The sequence below is a fragment of the Astatotilapia calliptera genome, chromosome 20 (assembly GCF_900246225.1).
Source record: "Astatotilapia calliptera chromosome 20, fAstCal1.2, whole genome shotgun sequence".
NCBI classification, from domain to species: Eukaryota; Metazoa; Chordata; class Actinopteri; order Cichliformes; family Cichlidae; genus Astatotilapia; species Astatotilapia calliptera.
The window spans coordinates 14,566,363-14,584,546 of NC_039321.1; the positions used below are offsets into that span (position 1 = coordinate 14,566,363).

General features: G+C 43.1%; 1 protein-coding gene across 5 annotated transcripts in view; it reads right to left on the minus strand.

The window, feature by feature from the left end:
• atp2b3b (ATPase plasma membrane Ca2+ transporting 3b) overlaps positions 1-18,184 on the minus strand; it is a 103,218-nt gene that overhangs the window by 30,971 nt on the left and 54,063 nt on the right. The window lies entirely within an intron of this gene.

An 18,184-nucleotide genomic window follows, 5' to 3' on the forward strand; every position in this document is an offset into this window, starting at 1 on the left:
GTCGATGCTGGATTGTTGAGTTTAGTTGTCAGTATAGCCCCGGCTCAATAGTGAAAACTTTGTGTGTATATCTGTGTGTTGCTCGCTAGACTAATCATTGCGTCTTGTCTTGCCAGGATTTGGGATTGGAGCCCCTGTACAGATTGAAATTTGGAGTTTCCCGATACACGCCACAGACATGAACACTGTGTGGGATTTGGGAGAAATCGCCACGGGGGCCACAGTGCGGGGATTGTCACATTGTTATTCACCTTTGTTCACTGTAAATAAATTCACTGTCTCTCTTTTGGAAAAGTCCTGTGTTTGGGTCAGATTCTTACCACAAATGTCACACCTCCCAAATGTCATAAATTGACTACAAATTTATGACAGAAAGTTTTTTAGAAAATTGAGCCACCTATGACTTGTCAGTTTATCAGCATATTTTACATATTGACACATTAAATAATCAGGCCCCATCTTATCTTAATGACCTTGTAGTACCATATCACCCTATTAGAGCACTTCGCTCTCGCTCTGCAGGCCTACTTGTTGTTCCTAGAGTATTTAAAAGTAGAATGGGAGGCAGAGCCTTCAGTTTTCAGGCCCCTCTTCTGTGGAACCAGCTTCCAGTTTGGATTCGGGAGACAGACACTATCTCTACTTTTAAGATTAGGCTTAAAACTTTCCTTTTTGCTAAAGCATATAGTTAGGGCTGGACCAGGTGACCCTGAATCCTCCCTTAGTTATGCTGCAATAGACGTAGGCTGCCGGGGGATTCCCATGATGCATTGAGTTTTTCCTTTCCAGTCACCTTTCTCACTCACTAATAGACCTCTCTGCATTGAATCATATCTGTTATTAACCTCTGTCTCTCTTCCACAGCATGTCTTTTATCCTGTCTTCCTTCTCTCACCCCAACCGGTCGCAGCAGATGGCCGCCCCTCCCTGAGCCTGGTTCTGCCGGAGGTTTCTTCCTGTTAAAAGGGAGTTTTTCCTTCCCACTGTCGCCAAAGTGCTTGCTCATAGGGGGTCATATGATTGTTGGGTTTTTCTCTGTATCTATGAAGCGCCTTGAGGCGACTTTTGTTGTGATTTGGCGCTATATAAATAAAATTGAATTGAATTGAAATTGAATTGAATAAATACAAGCTTATATATAATAAACCCGGATTAAAAAGATGCATAAATAGTAAAAGATAAGTAAAGTCTGAGAATATAAATACCAAAGAGTAAAATTCATTTGTTCAATTTTCTTGTATATTAAAAAGATCAAAGTTCATGTAAAATGATTAAAAACATGTTTGCATTGTTTAAAATAAGTTATCTTTCTTTTATTGGGAATTGCTTGTGAGAACTGTAATTTCCTACGGGGATATGGTCTATGAAGGTAACACAGGGTGGAGAAAGAAAAGGAGAAATAAAAAGACAAGGCAAGAAGAGAGGGCGGTCTTGTTTTTATGTAATGTTAGTAAGTGTGTTTTGACTTTTCGTAAAGACAAGTCACAATGTCGATAAGCTAGTGACATTACACGTAAAGTTTCAGCGTGAGTCTGCTGGACTGTGTGTTTTGTTTCTTGTGGCCGCGCACGCATTTGAGTTAAAGTGAGGCTAACCCAGCCGTTCGCTAATAAGGACTACTGTAGACTGCCGTTTCTCTAAAGTTGTGGAACGTAACAAGCTGCAGAGGATCGTTACTGAACTGGATAACGACGGACAGACCCCAGATAGTCACTTAGAGTACCTCTGGCAACGTGGGAAGCTAAAACAGGTAGCTTGTGGAGCACGTGGAGATCACAGACCTTCCTCATCTTTGTGCTACTGCATCCTGTTGCCTGGATTAATCTGGTGGGAATTGCAAGTTTCACAAGGTATTGAGTTTATTTATTTTTTGCTCATTGAGTGAAGAACTTCCGGTTGGGAGATCTTTTGGATTTATACTGGAGCAATACAGGCCTGCAACGTAGGGTGTATTTCTGACGGCTTTAGGTTTAATTTGGGACTATAATTGTTTTATCACTGGTGGTTTACATTGTATATGAGGAAATTCTGTGTACAGCTGGTAAATTGCTGTGTGTATTTTGCTTTGCCTGAATACTGAAACCTGCCATTTTATTATTTTATTGTTTTCATTGTTTGGTAAATTGAAGGAGGGTTGCAATGCTCTACTTTACATGGTGTATGACATAATTTACTGCACTGTAGACACTAGTGTTCATTTTCCCGTGTAGTGCTACTGTTAAGGAATAAGCTTCATTGATCCCAGAAACAAAAGAGAAGTTAATTTAAAAATATCATACGAGAGTACACTAGAAAAAGAACCCAAAGCCCATTTATTTAATGGTATTGAGTAAATGAGGGCTACATAAAATGGAGGCACCGCTGGGATGTTTTTGGGTTTCATAGAAGTATTAAAGGGGCAACACACTAAAAAAAAAAAAAAAAGTTAACCTACAGTAGCTAGTTTACATTTCTTAGTATTTTTTGCTACAAAGAGTATGGCAGACCACACCGGGCTTGCTGCAGAGCTGAAGAGTTGGTGTCGGGGTGAAGGTTTGGAGGAAGCTAAAGCACTCTTGGTTCTGGTTCCAGAAGAAGTGGAAATAGCCCAGATAGAAGAAACCTTGGAGACTATTAAGTGTCTAGGGCGAGTCCGGGTTAGAGGGCACTTGTTCCACACCCCCTTGAGCTGCCTAATGGTTCTCTGCGAATGCAAACAAAGTATACCTAAAGATAATGCACCCAAAGAAGTGCTGGACCAGCACAGTGGTAAGAAATGAATGTGCAGCTCCTGACGATTTTGCTGTGAAGTTGAAGAGTCTCTTAGACACTGAGGGTAGGACTATGGAAGACATATACAAAGCTTATTAATCAGCCTTGCTCCTCCGCAGCCCAGCTCTGATCCTTCCATAAACTCCACTGAGTCTGTCTTGCAAGTGGTTGGTGATTTTTTGGAGAAGGCACATAAACCACAAGCTGAAGGTGGTTATTGGCGTTTGAGGCTGTTTTCAGGGAACTTGCCAGTTCCCCCTAGTGAAGACCCCTTTGACCATTGGCTTGAGCAGGCATGGCTCATGGTAGAGGAAAGGGACTGTACAGACAAGGAGAAAAGGCACAGGCTGATGGAAAGTTTAAAGGGGCCAGCGTTGGAGATTGCCAAATCGGTTCGTGAGTCAGACCCCGAGGCAGGTCCCGTTGAATACTTGGAGGCGTTGGAAAGCACATTTGGCAGTGCTGAGTCTGGGGATGATCTCTATTTCGCTTTCTGCTTAATGCAGCAACAACCAAGTGAAAAACTGTCTAATTTCTGAGGCGTCTGGAAAGGGCCCTTACTAAAGTTGTCCAGAGAGGATGATTTCCAGCTTCTAGCAAAGACAATGCTCACCTAGAACAACTTCTGAGAGGGGCTGTCACTTCCGATCTCATGCTAATTAATCTGCACCTGAGAGAAAGAAAGTCCAAACCCCCAACTTTCCTCCACCTCTTAAGTGAGATTCGCACAGAGGAAGAGTGTGAGGCATCAAGGAGAAAACTAAATACCTCAGTCCAGCATGTACAGACAAAACCTTCAGGGACTGGCAATACAGAATACAAAGTCTCAAAGCTGAAGTTAAAGAGCTTAAGGCCAAGTTAGCCACTTGAAGTCCCCTGATGTCATAGATAAAGATTCGTCCTCAGTACAGTCAAGTGAGCACAGTGACACCAGAGAACTGGCTGCTTTGAAAAGACAAGTGAAAAGACTGCAACAGAAAGTAGCCCAACGAGATACTGCTCCAGACTCTTCGGTAAAACTGGCTACCATGGGAGCAGTAGAGGCTACCTCAAAGACAAGGACCCTTTACCAGAACAGAACGCCTTTGGATGAGCAGTTCTGTTACCGTTGTGGGGAAAAGGGACATTTTGTCGCAAAGTGTCAAAATCCTGAAAATCAGAGCAAAGTTATACGAAAGCTCATCCGAACTGTCAAGACACTGAAAGAAAGTTCAGGTACTTCAACAAGTAATGCCACTGACACTGACTGCCATCTCAAGCAGTGTCTTCTGACTTCTTCCACCCCAGCTGGAATTCCAGAAGGACTGATTGGGCCGCCAAGTATTGTGCCACTTAAAGTGAATAGACAGCCCTGTGATGCCTTATTTGACAGTGGATCACAGGTCACCATAATATTCGAGTCCTGGTATAAAGCCCATCTGCCTTCCATCCCAGTGCATCCGCTCACTGGTCTCAACATTTGGGGTGAGTCCAATGTCAGTTACCCCTACCTTGGCTATGTTGTGGTAGATGTTGAGTATCCGGCTGAAGTGACTGGCACCAAACACACTGTACCAGACCTTGCCTTGATCTGTACAAGCCCAAAAGAAGAGCAGATTCCTGTCATTGTTGGCACTAACACCAGCCATGTCCGCAATTTGGTACAGGAATGCAGAAAAGAGGGGCTTGACATAACCAAAAGCCTGGGCATCCAAATTCACAGGGAGTCGCTACCCACATTCACAGACTCCCTCACACTAAGCTCTCGAGATGACCAGGTTGGCTGTGTGACTTGGCAAGGTTCAAATCCCTTGTCCTTACCCCCCAGAAAAGACTTGCAAATAACCTGCAAAGTTAATTTTCAGCAGACAGTTGGCAAAGAGATCTTCATGTTTGACTCTTCTCCCTTAGCTCCTCTGCCAGGTGATGTCCTGCTACAGCCCATGGTTGTGCCCGCCAATGCGGTACAAGTTAACAGCTTCAGAATCCTGGTGCAGAACCAGTCCGCCAGGGAAACCATTATCCCTGTTGGAACCGTCATGGGTCACCTTTATCGCACCGAAAGCGTCATCACCATGCCAAGCAAAAAACCAGAGATGACAGCATTTGACAGCAGCCAGATCGACTTTGGTGACTCTCCTGCGCCTGAAGAGTAGAAGGACCGGCTTAGACAGAAACTAGCGGAACGCTCCCACGTCTTCTCAGTCCATAAATGCGACGTTGGCCTCGCAAAAGAGGTGGAGCACACCATCCGCCTGGCTGACACAAGACCTTTTCGGCAAAGATCACGTCGACTGGCACCTGCAGACATAGAGGATGTAAGAAAACATCTGCAAGAGTTACTATGTGCATCATTAAAGAGTCCCGTAGCCCCTATGCCTCGCCGATTGTAATTGTTAGAAAGAAAAATGGAACCATACGGATGTGCATAGACTACAGGCTCCTTAACAGCCGGATCGTGCCCGACCAGCAGTGTTGGGACTAACGCGTTATTAAGTAACGCGTTACAGTAACTACGTTATTATTGTGGTAACGAGCATGGTAACTAGTTATTATACCAAAATCAGGAACGCGTTAATCATTACTGGGATTTAGATAGGCTCGTTATTCGTTACTTCGTGTGGTGGCATCGCGGAGCTTCCACAGATTCAGTAACATTAGCAAGTGGTGGAGGCCAGCAGGTGGATGAGGGAAAGGGGAGGCAGGAGGAGCAGAGACCTCAGGCGGCCACCGGTCCGGTCCGAGTGTCAGGTGAACTGAACTTCAGGTAAGAAGTTGTGACCTGCAGTCTATCTGGGTCAGATATAAACCAAGTTTAGGTGGAGTTTATTTTCGTTGTGCTGGCTTTTTCGTACTGCGTACTAGCTAGCATGACGGGGTTTCTATACAGCTGGGTGGGTGCTATGATGTTAACTGAACTTTATTTTGTTCATAAGGTTAATTATTAGAGTTGCCAACCATCCCGTAAAAAACGGAATCATTCCGTATTCAGAGAAAATATCATGCGTTTGGTATTGAGGTGAAAAGGAATGCAGTTTGTCCCGGACTTCAGCTACAATGAAAAACAGACAAAGCTGGAGTTATTCCGTTTCTTTACACTGCAGCTGCTTCTTCTTCTCTCATTCTCTCCCCTCCCTCTCCAGTTTCTACTTCAATCATGAAACTGATCAATGATCAGCTGATCGGCTTTTCTCTCTTGTTTGTTTATCTTGTCCCAGTCAAGCCCTGTATGCAGCTCATCTGCAGTCTGGTGTTACCTACATCTTCCTATTCAGAAGGCAGAATTTCCGAGTTCTTAGTATAATCGAAAGCACCACGACTGCAGTTTTTGTGTTGGATGTAAAAAGCGCACATGACGCTGTGACGTTGGCTAGAATCATGTCGGCGATCAACGACGGTCCAGGCGTGGGATTTCTTTCGTGGAAATATGCAGATTATTTTTTCCTTTCTATTGGTAGGTGGCACAGTGCACTTGTGGCAAGTAAGCAAGCTAGAAGACTGGCAATCTTGCTGGGTATCCAGTTATGGAAGCAACACATTAACAAGAGAATTCTGAGTAAAACCAAAGTTACTTTCCCTAGTAACTAGTTACTTTGAAAGTAACGAGTAACTTGCAGTAACTGAGTTACTTTTGATAGAAGTAACTAGTAATGTAACTAAGTTACTAATTTAAAGTAACTTACCCAACACTGCCGACCAGTACATGACCCCCTGCATTGACGAAGCACTGGATTCTTTGTCTGGGAGCAAATGGTTCCCAGTGCTGGATTTGCGTAGTGGATACTACCAGATTCCAATGGCAGAGGAAGATAAAGAGAAGACGGCGTTCATCTGCCCCCTAGGCTTCTTCCAATTTGAGAGAATGCCGCAGGGAATAACAGGAGCGCCTGCGACTTTCCAGCGTCTAATGGAAAAAAACAGTCGGAGACATGAACCTCCTCCAAGTCCTGGTATACCTGGACGACCTGATTGTCTTCGGAAAGTCACTGGAGGAACATGAAGAGCGGCTCATTAAAGTCCTAGATCGTCTTGGAGAAGCAGGACTAAAGATCTCCCTGGACAAATGCCAGTTTTGTCAGCCACAGGTGAAGTACCTCGGGCATATTGTGTCTGCCAAAGGTGTCTCTCCTGATCCGCAGAAGATTGAGGCTGTTACCACCTGGCCTCAGCCCCACGACCTAAAGTCTCTGAGATCGTTCTTAGGTTTCTGCGGGTACTACAGGCGATTCATTGCTAACTACGCCTCTTACTGAACTGACCTATGCTCCGATACAAAAGAGCAAGAAAAAGAGTCCAGACCTCAACAAGTCCTACTTGAAAGAGTCAGAACCCTTTGGAGATCGGTGGGATGACTCCTGCAGCAAAGCCTTTCAGCAGATCATCCACTGTCTAACCTATGCACCGGTATTAGCCTTTGCTGATCCTACCAAGCCTTATGAGCTCCACGTGGACGCAAGCTTCAAAGGACTGGGGGCTGTCCTATACCAGCTACAAGAAGGGGACCTAAGGCCGGTTGCATTTGCCAGCAGGAAGCTAAGTCAGGCTGAGAAGAGGTACTCCATACATCAGCTGGAGTTCCTGTCGTTAAAGTGGGCTGTGGTGGATCGCTTTCATGACTATCTGTATGGGGTGCACTTTACATTGCGTACAGATAATAACCCCTTGACTTATGTTCTGTCTACGGCAAAGCTCAATGCCATGGGACACAGATGGTTAGCTGCTTTGTCCACATATGACTTCGATGTCCATTACAGACCAGGCAAGCATAACATAGATGCAAACATCCTCTCCAGAAACTTTGACACTGACACTGAATGGGAGACTATACCAGAGGCAGCTGTTAAATCCATCTGCAAAAGAGTACGTGTGTCAGAAAGCCCAGAGTTACCCACCAGATGTGTCGACCAAACCGGGGCTTCCCCGGAATACATCCCTGACATCTATGCATTTCCTCTTACGATGGAGTTACAGTCACTGGAACACGTCTCAAAATCTGATCTCGCTAAGGCACAGAAAGAGGATTCAGTCATTGGTCCAGCGGTCAAAGCTGTCCAACAGAATTTATGGACAGGCAACAGTCCTGAGCTGTTGCTCCTAAAAAGAGAGAAAGATAAGCTGACTCTCCTGAGTGACGGTCTGCTCTACCGCATCACCAAACGTCACTCAGTGGAGGAGGTCCGTCAGCTAGTCCTGCCAAAGGTGTATCATGACGTTTTGTTGAGATCAGTACACAATGACTCAGGACACCTCGGCATAGAGGGAACTCTGGATTTACTCCGTCGAAGGTTCTACTGGCCAAGAATGTTGCAAGACACTGCGCAACATATCAAAAGTTGTGGTGAATGCATAACACGCAAGACTCCTGCCCAGAGAGCCGCACCACTTCACCAGATCTCCAGCAGTGGACCTATGGATCTGGTGTGCATTGACTTTCTGTCAATGGAGACGGATTCCAAGGGCATAAGAAATGTCTTAGTGGTCACCGATCACTCCACACGCTATGCCCAGGCATTGCCGACCAAGAATCAGACACTCAAACAGTGGCCAAAACCTTAGTGGATAAGTTTTTCGTCCACTATGGTCTTCCGGCTCATATCCATTCAGACCAGGGGCGAGACTTTGAGAGTCTTCTGATCAAAGACTTGTTGAAGAACATGGGGATACAGAAGTCGCGCACTACTCCGTATCATCCGCAAGGAGACCCTCAGCCAGAGCGGTTCAATTGAACGCTGCTTTCAATGTTGGGTACTCTAAGCACAGAGAAAAAACATCAGTGGAGCCAGCATGTCCCTTATTTGGTCCATGCTTATAACAGTACAAAATGTGATGCAACTGGTTTTTCACCATACTTCCTAATGTTTGGTCGTGAAGCCAGACTGCCAGTGGACTTGTTGTTTGGGACCACAATTGACAAAGCTGAGGAACGTCACTCATGCTATGTGTCAAAGCTTAAAGAAGATCTCCGTCAAGCCAACAAGCTAGCATCCGAGAAAGCAGACAAAGTCCATCAGAAGAACAAAAAGGGCTATGACAAGAGAGTTGGTTTCCAGTCTCTAGAAATAGGAGACAGAGTCCTATTGAAGAACTGGGGTCTCAAAGGGAAGCACAAGTTGCAAACAAGATGGAGTCCAATACCTTACCAAGTTGTTGGAAAAATGCCCAATCTCCCTGTCTACCAACTAAAGAAGGAGAATGGAAGTGGTCGTCACATCCACAGAGATCACATCCTTCCTATTGGCCAACATGTAAAATTGCCAATCCCTGAAGTAGGCAATAACTGTTGTGACAGACAAAAACCAAAGGGCAAGAAACCAAAGCAGGCCACAGTTGTGTCTGACCCTCAGCTGTCACAGGATTCTGATTTGTCGTCAGAGAGTGAGTACTATGAGCCTCAGAGGCACTACTATACTCAAGAAAGAGTGAGAGAAGCACTAAGACAGGCTCTTAGATCTCAAGCAGTGCCACAAGAGGATTGTGCAAATGACCAGGACAAGGTCAGTGATGAAACTGCTTCTGATGAGCGCAGTGAAAATGAGGAACTGCAACCGGAGGATGGAGGCATTATTCAGGACAGAGAGACTGAGCCCGACCAAATGGTGGATATTAAGAAGGAGTATGACCAAAATGAAGAAGATGATGAAAATTCTATCCCAGAACCTGATCTGGATCCCAGAACAGCCTGTTCTGTCTGCCAAAACTGAGAAACCAAATACACACCGTGATCTGTTGGGTGACACTCCTAAAATAAGGCCTAGGAGACAGATTAAACCAGTAGTTCGTTTAACTTATAATGAGCCAGGAAAAGCTAAAGATCAGCCTATCACTATTATACATAGAGGGGTTGTCATCACTATAGGCAAAGACTAAGAACCATAGCATGTAAAAAGGATCATCCTAATTCCCAAGAAGTTCTTGTAGTTCCTTGGTAGTCTGTTGTAGTAATGGGTCGGGGATCTTTGACGTGAACGACGCGAGTCGGCTCCTTATCGCGAGCCGTGGGGGTTTTTCTTTCTTTCTCTCAGCCTCTCTCTCTCTCGCACTTTTTTTCCACTTCACTCCGCATGCGAGCCTTGTGCATTGCGCTGGGAAGAGGGGCAGTAGTTACACTCGGTAGCACAGGAACAGAGTAGGAGAGAGAGACAGAAAGAGCCAGGGACAACAGCGTCACATTAGAAAGGTATAGTAATCATCCACAACTATTTTCAGTTGCAGATGATAAAGGATTCAGAAAGTTTATTCATGCAGGCCCATATGACAGAGAATATGCATGTTCTTTTTGTTTTCATATTTTAATTTATATTTAATTGTGTTGTTGTTTGCAGTGTTTTGTGTTGTTTCACTTTAAATTTGTAAAAGGAAAAAGCTGAAAATTTAAATAGTTAAAAGTTGAAATGTGAATAGTTGATTTTTGTATTATATGATTTATTTATTAAATTTTATGTGGAGTGAATAAATAAAAGTATATTTACGGTGGCCCCTACAGACAAAGCACATACAAACTTCAAATCACATACGAACTCTGAAGCACGTACAAACTCCAAAACACGTAAAAACTCCAAAACACGTAAAAACACGTACAAACTCAGAAGCACATAAAAACTCTAAACACGTACAAAAGACAACAGAAGTGATCCAGGATGCTAGGTGCAGTGTTGAGCTTTTGTTACCTTGTGGCTACACAAGCCAGCAAGTACCAACGACCGGATTTGGTGTGTGGTAATAACAGGTAAATGAACTTTTTTTTTTAAATTATTTGACTATAAATGTATAAATACACAAACAATACACATATGCTTTCATGCTTTCAATTGTGTAATTTAAGTGATCTAGGTAGCTCTGTTTTGGAAGTTCAGTTCATGCTAGAAATGTGTTTTGGAGTTTGTATGTGCTTTTTGGAGTTTGTACGTGCTTTGTCTCTAGGGGCCACCGCATATATTTTTATATAAACATATATAAATAAAACCACTTTTTTTTTTACATTAGTAATTCCTTTTGTGTATAATTTTATATTATTGTTAATAATAAATTAATAAACCCTCTGGGTTTGTTCAAAATCACTACCCTTTCAGCTTGTTCGTGGCCAAAAGTGGCCACCAACAGATTAGGTCTGTAATTTTTATTATTTTTGTGTTTTTATGCCATTTTATCTGCATAAAGCTTTTAAGTAACTTCAGTTCTTTTCATAAATATAAAATAATTATTACTTTTTACATTTTTAACCCTTTAAACACCAGTTTGTTTGTCCACTGCGACTAGCTGGAAGACAACCTCAAATCTTGCAATTTTATATAATTGAGTTGCTACTGAAATTTCTTGTATTATTAATAGTAGAGTATGGGTCATGTAATTGATTCACATCAACATTGATTATAATGCATTGTTATTTTTGTGCAGAGAGAGCAAAAACATGAAAACTCCCTCTCAGCTTGTTCGTGGCCAAAAATGGCCACCCCTTGTTTACAACTACAAAATGCTATAAAATTCATATATATTAAGAAAAATTTCCACTTTTTTTTACTTGATTTTTTAGATTAGCATCAGTGCTGTTCATGAAAATCAAAATTTCATTCAAATTCAGAATTCTAACCCTTTAAATACCAGTTAGATCACATAATCCTAGGAACTCATAAATGGAAAAAATCACAAAACCCCAATTTTTTTCCAAATAAAACATGTCGTCTGATTTATTTTCTAACCATGGTGGAGGTTAGATGTATAGCAATAATTAACAGTATTAATGACTTTTATGCATCTTTGTTTTTTTGCGCAGTGACAGAAAAACAAAAAAAATCCCTCTCAGCTTGTTCGTGGCCAAAAATGGCCACCTCCTGTTTACGTTTACAAAATACTATAAAATTAATAAATATCAAAAAACATTTTTCTACTTTCATTGACTTGATTTTTTAAATTAGCACCGCTCCTAGTCATGAAAACCAAAATATAATTCAAATTCAGATATTATACCCTTTGAATACCAGTCAGATTATGTATTATTGCTACGCTTTTGGGGGAAAATAGTAATAAAGGTCAAGGTCAAATTTATTTATATAGCACATTTCAAACAGCCGATGCTGCACAAAGTGCTTAACAATATAAAAATGGTATTAAAAAGCAACAATGTAATACAATAATAACAGTAAAAAAACAATAATAGGACAGTAAAAGAATTAAAACAATAACTAAACTAATTCAAATAAGACCAAAATGCTTGGGTCATAGTGTGTTAAAAGCCAGGGCATAGAAATGTGTCTTTAGTAATGATTTAAATTGCTCAAGTGTTTGTGCAGATCTAATATTTAAGGGGAGACTATTCCAAAGTCTGGGACCTGCCACAGAGAAGGATCTATCACCACGGGATTTGAGGTTAGTCCGTGGGATGGACAGCATTAGTTTTGAGCTAGACCTCGTGGTTTTTCCTGGAGCATAGGCAGAGAGGAGCTCAGACAGGTAAGGAGGGGCTCGGGCATTAAGTGACTTAAAAACAAAAAGTAGAAGTTTAAATTGGATCCTGTAGGAGACAGGAAGCCAGTGTAAAGAAGCCCAAACTGGAGTTATATGCTCTCTCCGTTTGGTACCAGTTAGCAGGCGAGCAGCTGCATTTTGAACCATCTGAAGACGATGGATGGTGGCCTGATCTAGACCATAATACAATGAATTGCAGTAGTCTAATCTGCAAGTAAGAAAAAGGTGAATAACACGCTCAAAGACGTTAGCCGGAAGGTATGGCTTTACCTTGGCTAGCTGTCTTAACTGAAAAAAACAGGACTGAACTACTGCACTCACCTGCTTATTCAATTTAAAAGAACCATCAATGTAGACACCGAGGTTTTTTATATGTGTTTTACAATATGAGGAAAAGGCGCCCAGAGTGCTGTCGATATGATTAAAGTTGCCAAAAATGACAACCTCAGTTTTATTTTCATTTAGCTTTAAAAAATTTAATGACAACCAATGTTTGACATCATCCAGGCAGCGTAATAAGAGCTGCGGATGGTCTAAAGTTCACATTATTTAGCATATGAATGGTGAAACCTAATATTTTTTATCATCATTGCAGGTCAGTAACAGTAACTGTAACAATGATTTATTTTTACTTTATTTTTTTTTTCTTTGGGGGGGGGATGAATGGCCAAAAAGAATATCACACATGGTGTGTTAGTGGCCAGAAAGGCAATTTAATGACCAAATAACCCCTGAAATCACCAATAAAATGATCAAAATTTATATTCCAGTATGTGTGTGCTTCTGTGTGCATCATCATTAGCAGCAAGATGTACTAACCAGATTAGAGTGGTTTTTGTAGGCACACTTTCTACACCTGGTGCAAGGGGCTGCTGTTCCAATCCTGGAGGTGCGCCTTTTGCACCTTCTTCTTATTTTGTTGGTGGGGTGTGGGTCACACTCTGGTTCAGACTACTCTATCAAGGTTCAAGGTTCTTTATTTGTCACATGCATAGTTATACAAGTATAACACACAGTGAAATGTAGCCTGACACGCTCCTCGACATGTGCAAAAATTGGGGGGGGTGTAGAGGAAGAACATTATATATATATATATACATACATATTGTATATACACTGGGTGAATGTGCAGTAGTAGCAGCAAGCAGGTGAATTCTGTACATTAATATGAATAGACATCTGACTATTTTACAGGATAGACAATATAAACATATTTAAAATTAAAGGAATTGAAATGTACATTGTGCCTTGGTTTAGAGTGTCTGGAAGAGAGTCCTGTCTCAGTCAATTATAGATGATGTGAGAGGGCGGGTGTGTGTGTTTAGGGCACGGATGGCTTGGGGATAGAAGCTCCTCTTGAGTCTCTCTGTCCTTGCCCAGAAGATGCGGAACCTTCTACCAGATTGCAGAAGTTGGAACAGTTTGTTGCCAGGATGGGACGGGTCCTTCAGTATCTGCGCTGCTCTAGTCCGGCATCTCCTGGTGTAGGTGTCCTGAAGCGGGGGGAGAGCAATCCTGCAGCAGCGTTCTGCTGTACGGATCACTCTCTGGAGAGCTTTTTGGTCCTTCACACAGCTGTTCCCAAACCACGATGTCATGTTCTGTGTGAGGATGCTCTCCACAGCGCCTGTATAGAAAATCCTGAGGATCTTTGGAGAGACCCTGAACTTCCTCAGTTGTCGTAGGTGATACAGGCGCTGCCTAGCCTTTTTGGTCTGGATGTGGGCAGCCCATGTCAGGTCTGAGGAGATGTGGACACCAAGATACTTGAAGGACTGCACCCTCTCCACTGGAGCTCCATTGATGATGATGGGCTTGTAGTCTCTGTGCTGAGATCAATCTTGAGATCAATGGCAGAAGTGGCTGAGAATCAGGGAGAAGGGTGTATTGCAGTTGTTGAGGTCACCAGCATGTGTCCCAGCTCTCCCAGGATCACTTTTCATTTGTAGGTTGTAGAGGACTCCCCCACTTCAGTGAAGTTGTTTCCGGCGGGACAAAGGCATCATATCTATATCCAAGACATCCAGGAAATTGGAGAAAAGAGCCATCAGCCATCAGTTTTCCTTCTACAACTCGAGGTGCCAACATCCTCTCTAAGTTATCCAAGCAATATTTGTGCCTATTGTAGTCCAGGATTGCTTCTTGCTTTTACGCATCCTTTATTCCCCATCACTGACTGCTGGTTCCTTGTGTGTTGCTGTCAAAAGAAACACATTCCTCCGTTGCTTTGGCATGTGGGATATCGCTGTGGTAGTTTTGGTGAAGCCAAAGACAGACAACAAAATCTTCCTGCATTAGCAGCCTGAGATCTACTTTTGACTTCTTTATAACAAAGGAGATCTTTTAGCTGCTGTGCACCCTTACAAACCTGCACGGGAGGCGAAGGTGTGAGGATTGGAGGATTATAGATGAAGTGGAGATGTGAGCCTAAACCAGAATAAAGCAATACGTAGCATGTTGGATGACAACACTGGAAGTTCTCAGGAAGTAAAAAAGGGCAAGGGGTTCAGACTCCAACTGACGGAGGAGCCCCGAGGACAACGTCTTTACTTCGGTCACCTTGGCAGAGGAACTCCTCAGATGAAAAATGGCACAGGGGAAACATCCCAGAGCGTCCTCCTCAGCTCCTCCAGTTGCAACAGAGGGAACTGCATACAGGGTGACCCCTGGTTTGATACCAGTGGGTACTGGATTGTAGAGCAGTTTCTCTTCAGTGGTGGGACCCACATGGTTTTCCTTTCATGAGGGATCCACTCAGTCACCGGCTCCTCTGTCTCAGAAAATGTTCCTATGTTCTTTTCCATCATCTGCTCAGCCTCCACCTCCATGCCCCCCAACCCCAATCCTCCCCCAAAGAAGAGGATTCAGGCACTGGCTAGTACTCAACATCAGTGGTAATGCAGTCAGCCTCTTTGGAGATTGTCCCCTCATCTTCTGGAGAGGAAGTTTCTTCATCTTGGGTAGATGACTTTTCTTCAAGGGCAGAGGACTGCTTGCTGTCCTTGCTCTCTGACCATCATATAGGCAATGCTTGAAGCAGTGATGACCTTCTTGCCATATCGCCAGAATAAATGATCTGGAAGCTGTTAGGCTTACTTACAGCAGTAGCAACGTCTGCACCTGCATAAACTCCAGGACATGTTTACAAACAGTGTTTGTTGTTTGTGCTGCATGTGAGTGAAGTTGCCCCCCCCCCCCCAACACCTTCTTCAAATCCAACAAAAGTGGTATCAAACATTTGTGCTGGTTTGTGCTGCAAAAAGTTTCATTTGTGCTGCTATCATTTTAAAGATATTAATAAAAATTTCTAGAGGTCATCAGAGGTCAACCAGCCCCCCCACATTACCCAAATCCAACAAAAGTGGTATCAAACGTTTGTGCTACATTTGTGCTGGTTTGTGCTGCAAAAAGTTTCGTTTGTGCTGCTATCATTTTAAAGATATTAATAAAAATTTCTAGAGGTCATCAAAGGTCAACCAGCCCCCCCACATTAATGGAATCAAACAAAATTGGTGTCAATCAACTGTGCTATGTTTGTGCTGGTCTGTGAAGGTTCTCAGTCATCCAGGTCATTGTAGTCAAAGGAGCTTGCAAAGAAAAGCGTCTGGACTTCTTTAAGTTACTTGAAGACGTTTCACCTCTCATTCGAGAAGCTTCTTCAGTTCTAAGGTCAAATGGTGGAGAGTCCCAGGTATAAACCTAGTGGGAGTTTCCCCCCACAGAGGGACAAAAAGACCCCCTGATGATCCTCTAATCGCCTGAGCCAAGGTGTGAAAATGGGTGTGGGTCCCAATCAGCCAGAGTTTCGGGTGAGTTCATTGTGAAACCTGGTCATTTCACATTTTGGACAGAGAGAACAGATGGTTTGAAAGAGGAGTGAAAGAAGCCATCTATGTCCACTGTGAGCGACCATCTTTGAACAGAGGCGGTGGTTTACGACACCAACTCTCTGCCATCTATAATCCAGTTTTGAGATCCCTTCCCAGACGCCTTAACACCCACTCACATCCTGGGCCATCTGATCTCAGGAATTCGCATGATAAGGTGGGGCCAGGTTTCACAATGAACTCACCCGAAACTCTGGCTGATTGGGACCCACACCCATTTTCACACCTTGACTAGGTTTATATATGGGACTCTCCACCATTTGACCTTAGAACTGAAGAAGGTGAAACGTCTTCAAGTAACTTAAAGAAGTCCAGACGCTTTTCTTTGCAGGCTCCTTTGACTATGGTTTGTGCTGCTTAAATTGTCGTTTGTGCTGCTTCTGTTTTAAAGATATTAATGAAAAGGTAAAGGTCAAAAGGTCAACCAGCTCCCCCACATTACCCAAATCAAAGAAAATTGATGTCAAACGTTTGTGCTACGTTTGTGCTGGTTTGTGCTGCAAACATTTTTGTTTGTGCTGCTAACATTTTAAACATTTTAATAAAATAACGTCTTGATGCGTGCTTAATCATCCAGGTAAGTAAATCCCAAAAGGTTGATTCTGTTCATCTGGACATTTTCAGTTGGAGAAACGTTTCGTCACTCATCCAAGTGACTTCTTCAGTCTCAGCTGACTGCAGGTTTCCCCAACCTTATAAACAGTACATTTGCATAGTGAAGGAAACTAGCACCACTGAATGAACAATGGGCTCGGGGGTTAGTTCCATGATTGTTAGTATGCAAATTCTTATGACCATTGATCAATGACAACTAATCAAAGCCTACTGATTAATGGCCATGAGTACCATTCACAGAAAGTGGGGAATGGCTACAATCACAGCATTGTAGGATGGCGAAAGATGTACCCTTGGGCCCCCCTTCTCGATTCAGAGATGGTCAGCATCCTGACAGCCCGATGGACGAAGCTGTCTCTCAGTCTGTGTGTTCTGGTCCGGAGGCTCTTCAGTATCCTTCCTGATGGCAGCAAACTGAAGACGCTGCTGAAGGGATGAGTGGAGTCACCTGTAATGGAGAGGACCTTCCAGATGAGGCAGGTGCAGCTGCTCTCACTACCCGTTGTTATTTTTTCCTGCAGAACCCAGTGCAGGAGTCATACTTGTGCTTCTCAGTTTGCAGAGGAAGTAGAGTCGCTGTTGGTCTTCTCCACATTCAGGGACAGGTTGTTGTTGTTTTACCACTCTGCCAGATGGTTAACTTCACCCCTGTAGTAGATCTCGTCGTGGGTCAGCAGAGTAAAGAGAAGAGGGCTCAACACACATCCTTGGGGAGCCCCCGTATTCAGTGTTCTTGGGCTGGAGTTGTTGCTGTCGACCCGTATTGTCTGCTGTCTTCCTGTCAAGAAATCTAGCAGCAAGGTGCTGATCCCCAGCAGATCCAGTTTGTGAATGAGTTGCTGGGGAATGAATTCAAATTCAAATTCAAATTCAAATTTTATTTGTCACGTACACAGTCATACACAGTACGATATGTAGTGAAATGCTTGGACAACTGCTCGTGACCTAAAGAAAACAAAAAAGGAAAAGGCTATGAATAAGATAGGAAATAAATATGAAAAATTAAAAAGGGTAAATTTAACTAGGAAGGAATAAAATATAAATTAAGGTTAAAAATGAAATAACTGTACAACACAAATTAGAATATGATGATGCTGAAGGCTGAACTGAAGTCTATGAACAGCACTCTGACATATGAGTCTCTAGTGTTGAGATGTGTGAGGGCTGAGTAAGGGGCAGTTGAAATTCCATCATCACTTGAGCGTTTTGACGAAAGCAATAATTTGATTTGATGCATGACTAACCGTTCAAAGCACTTCATAATGATGGAAGTGAGTTTGACAGGACGGTAGTCCTTAAAGCAGGAGGTAGATGACTTCTTGGGTACAGTAATGATGTTGGAGGCTTTGAGGCATGTGGGAACGGCGGTACTGATTTTGGCAAGGGATCTCCACACACTGTCTGGGGATTGTGTCACCACGGTCTGCAGAGTGGGCTTGTAGTCTGTGATGGTTTGTATTCCTTGCCACTGCCTCCAAGTATCTCTGCTG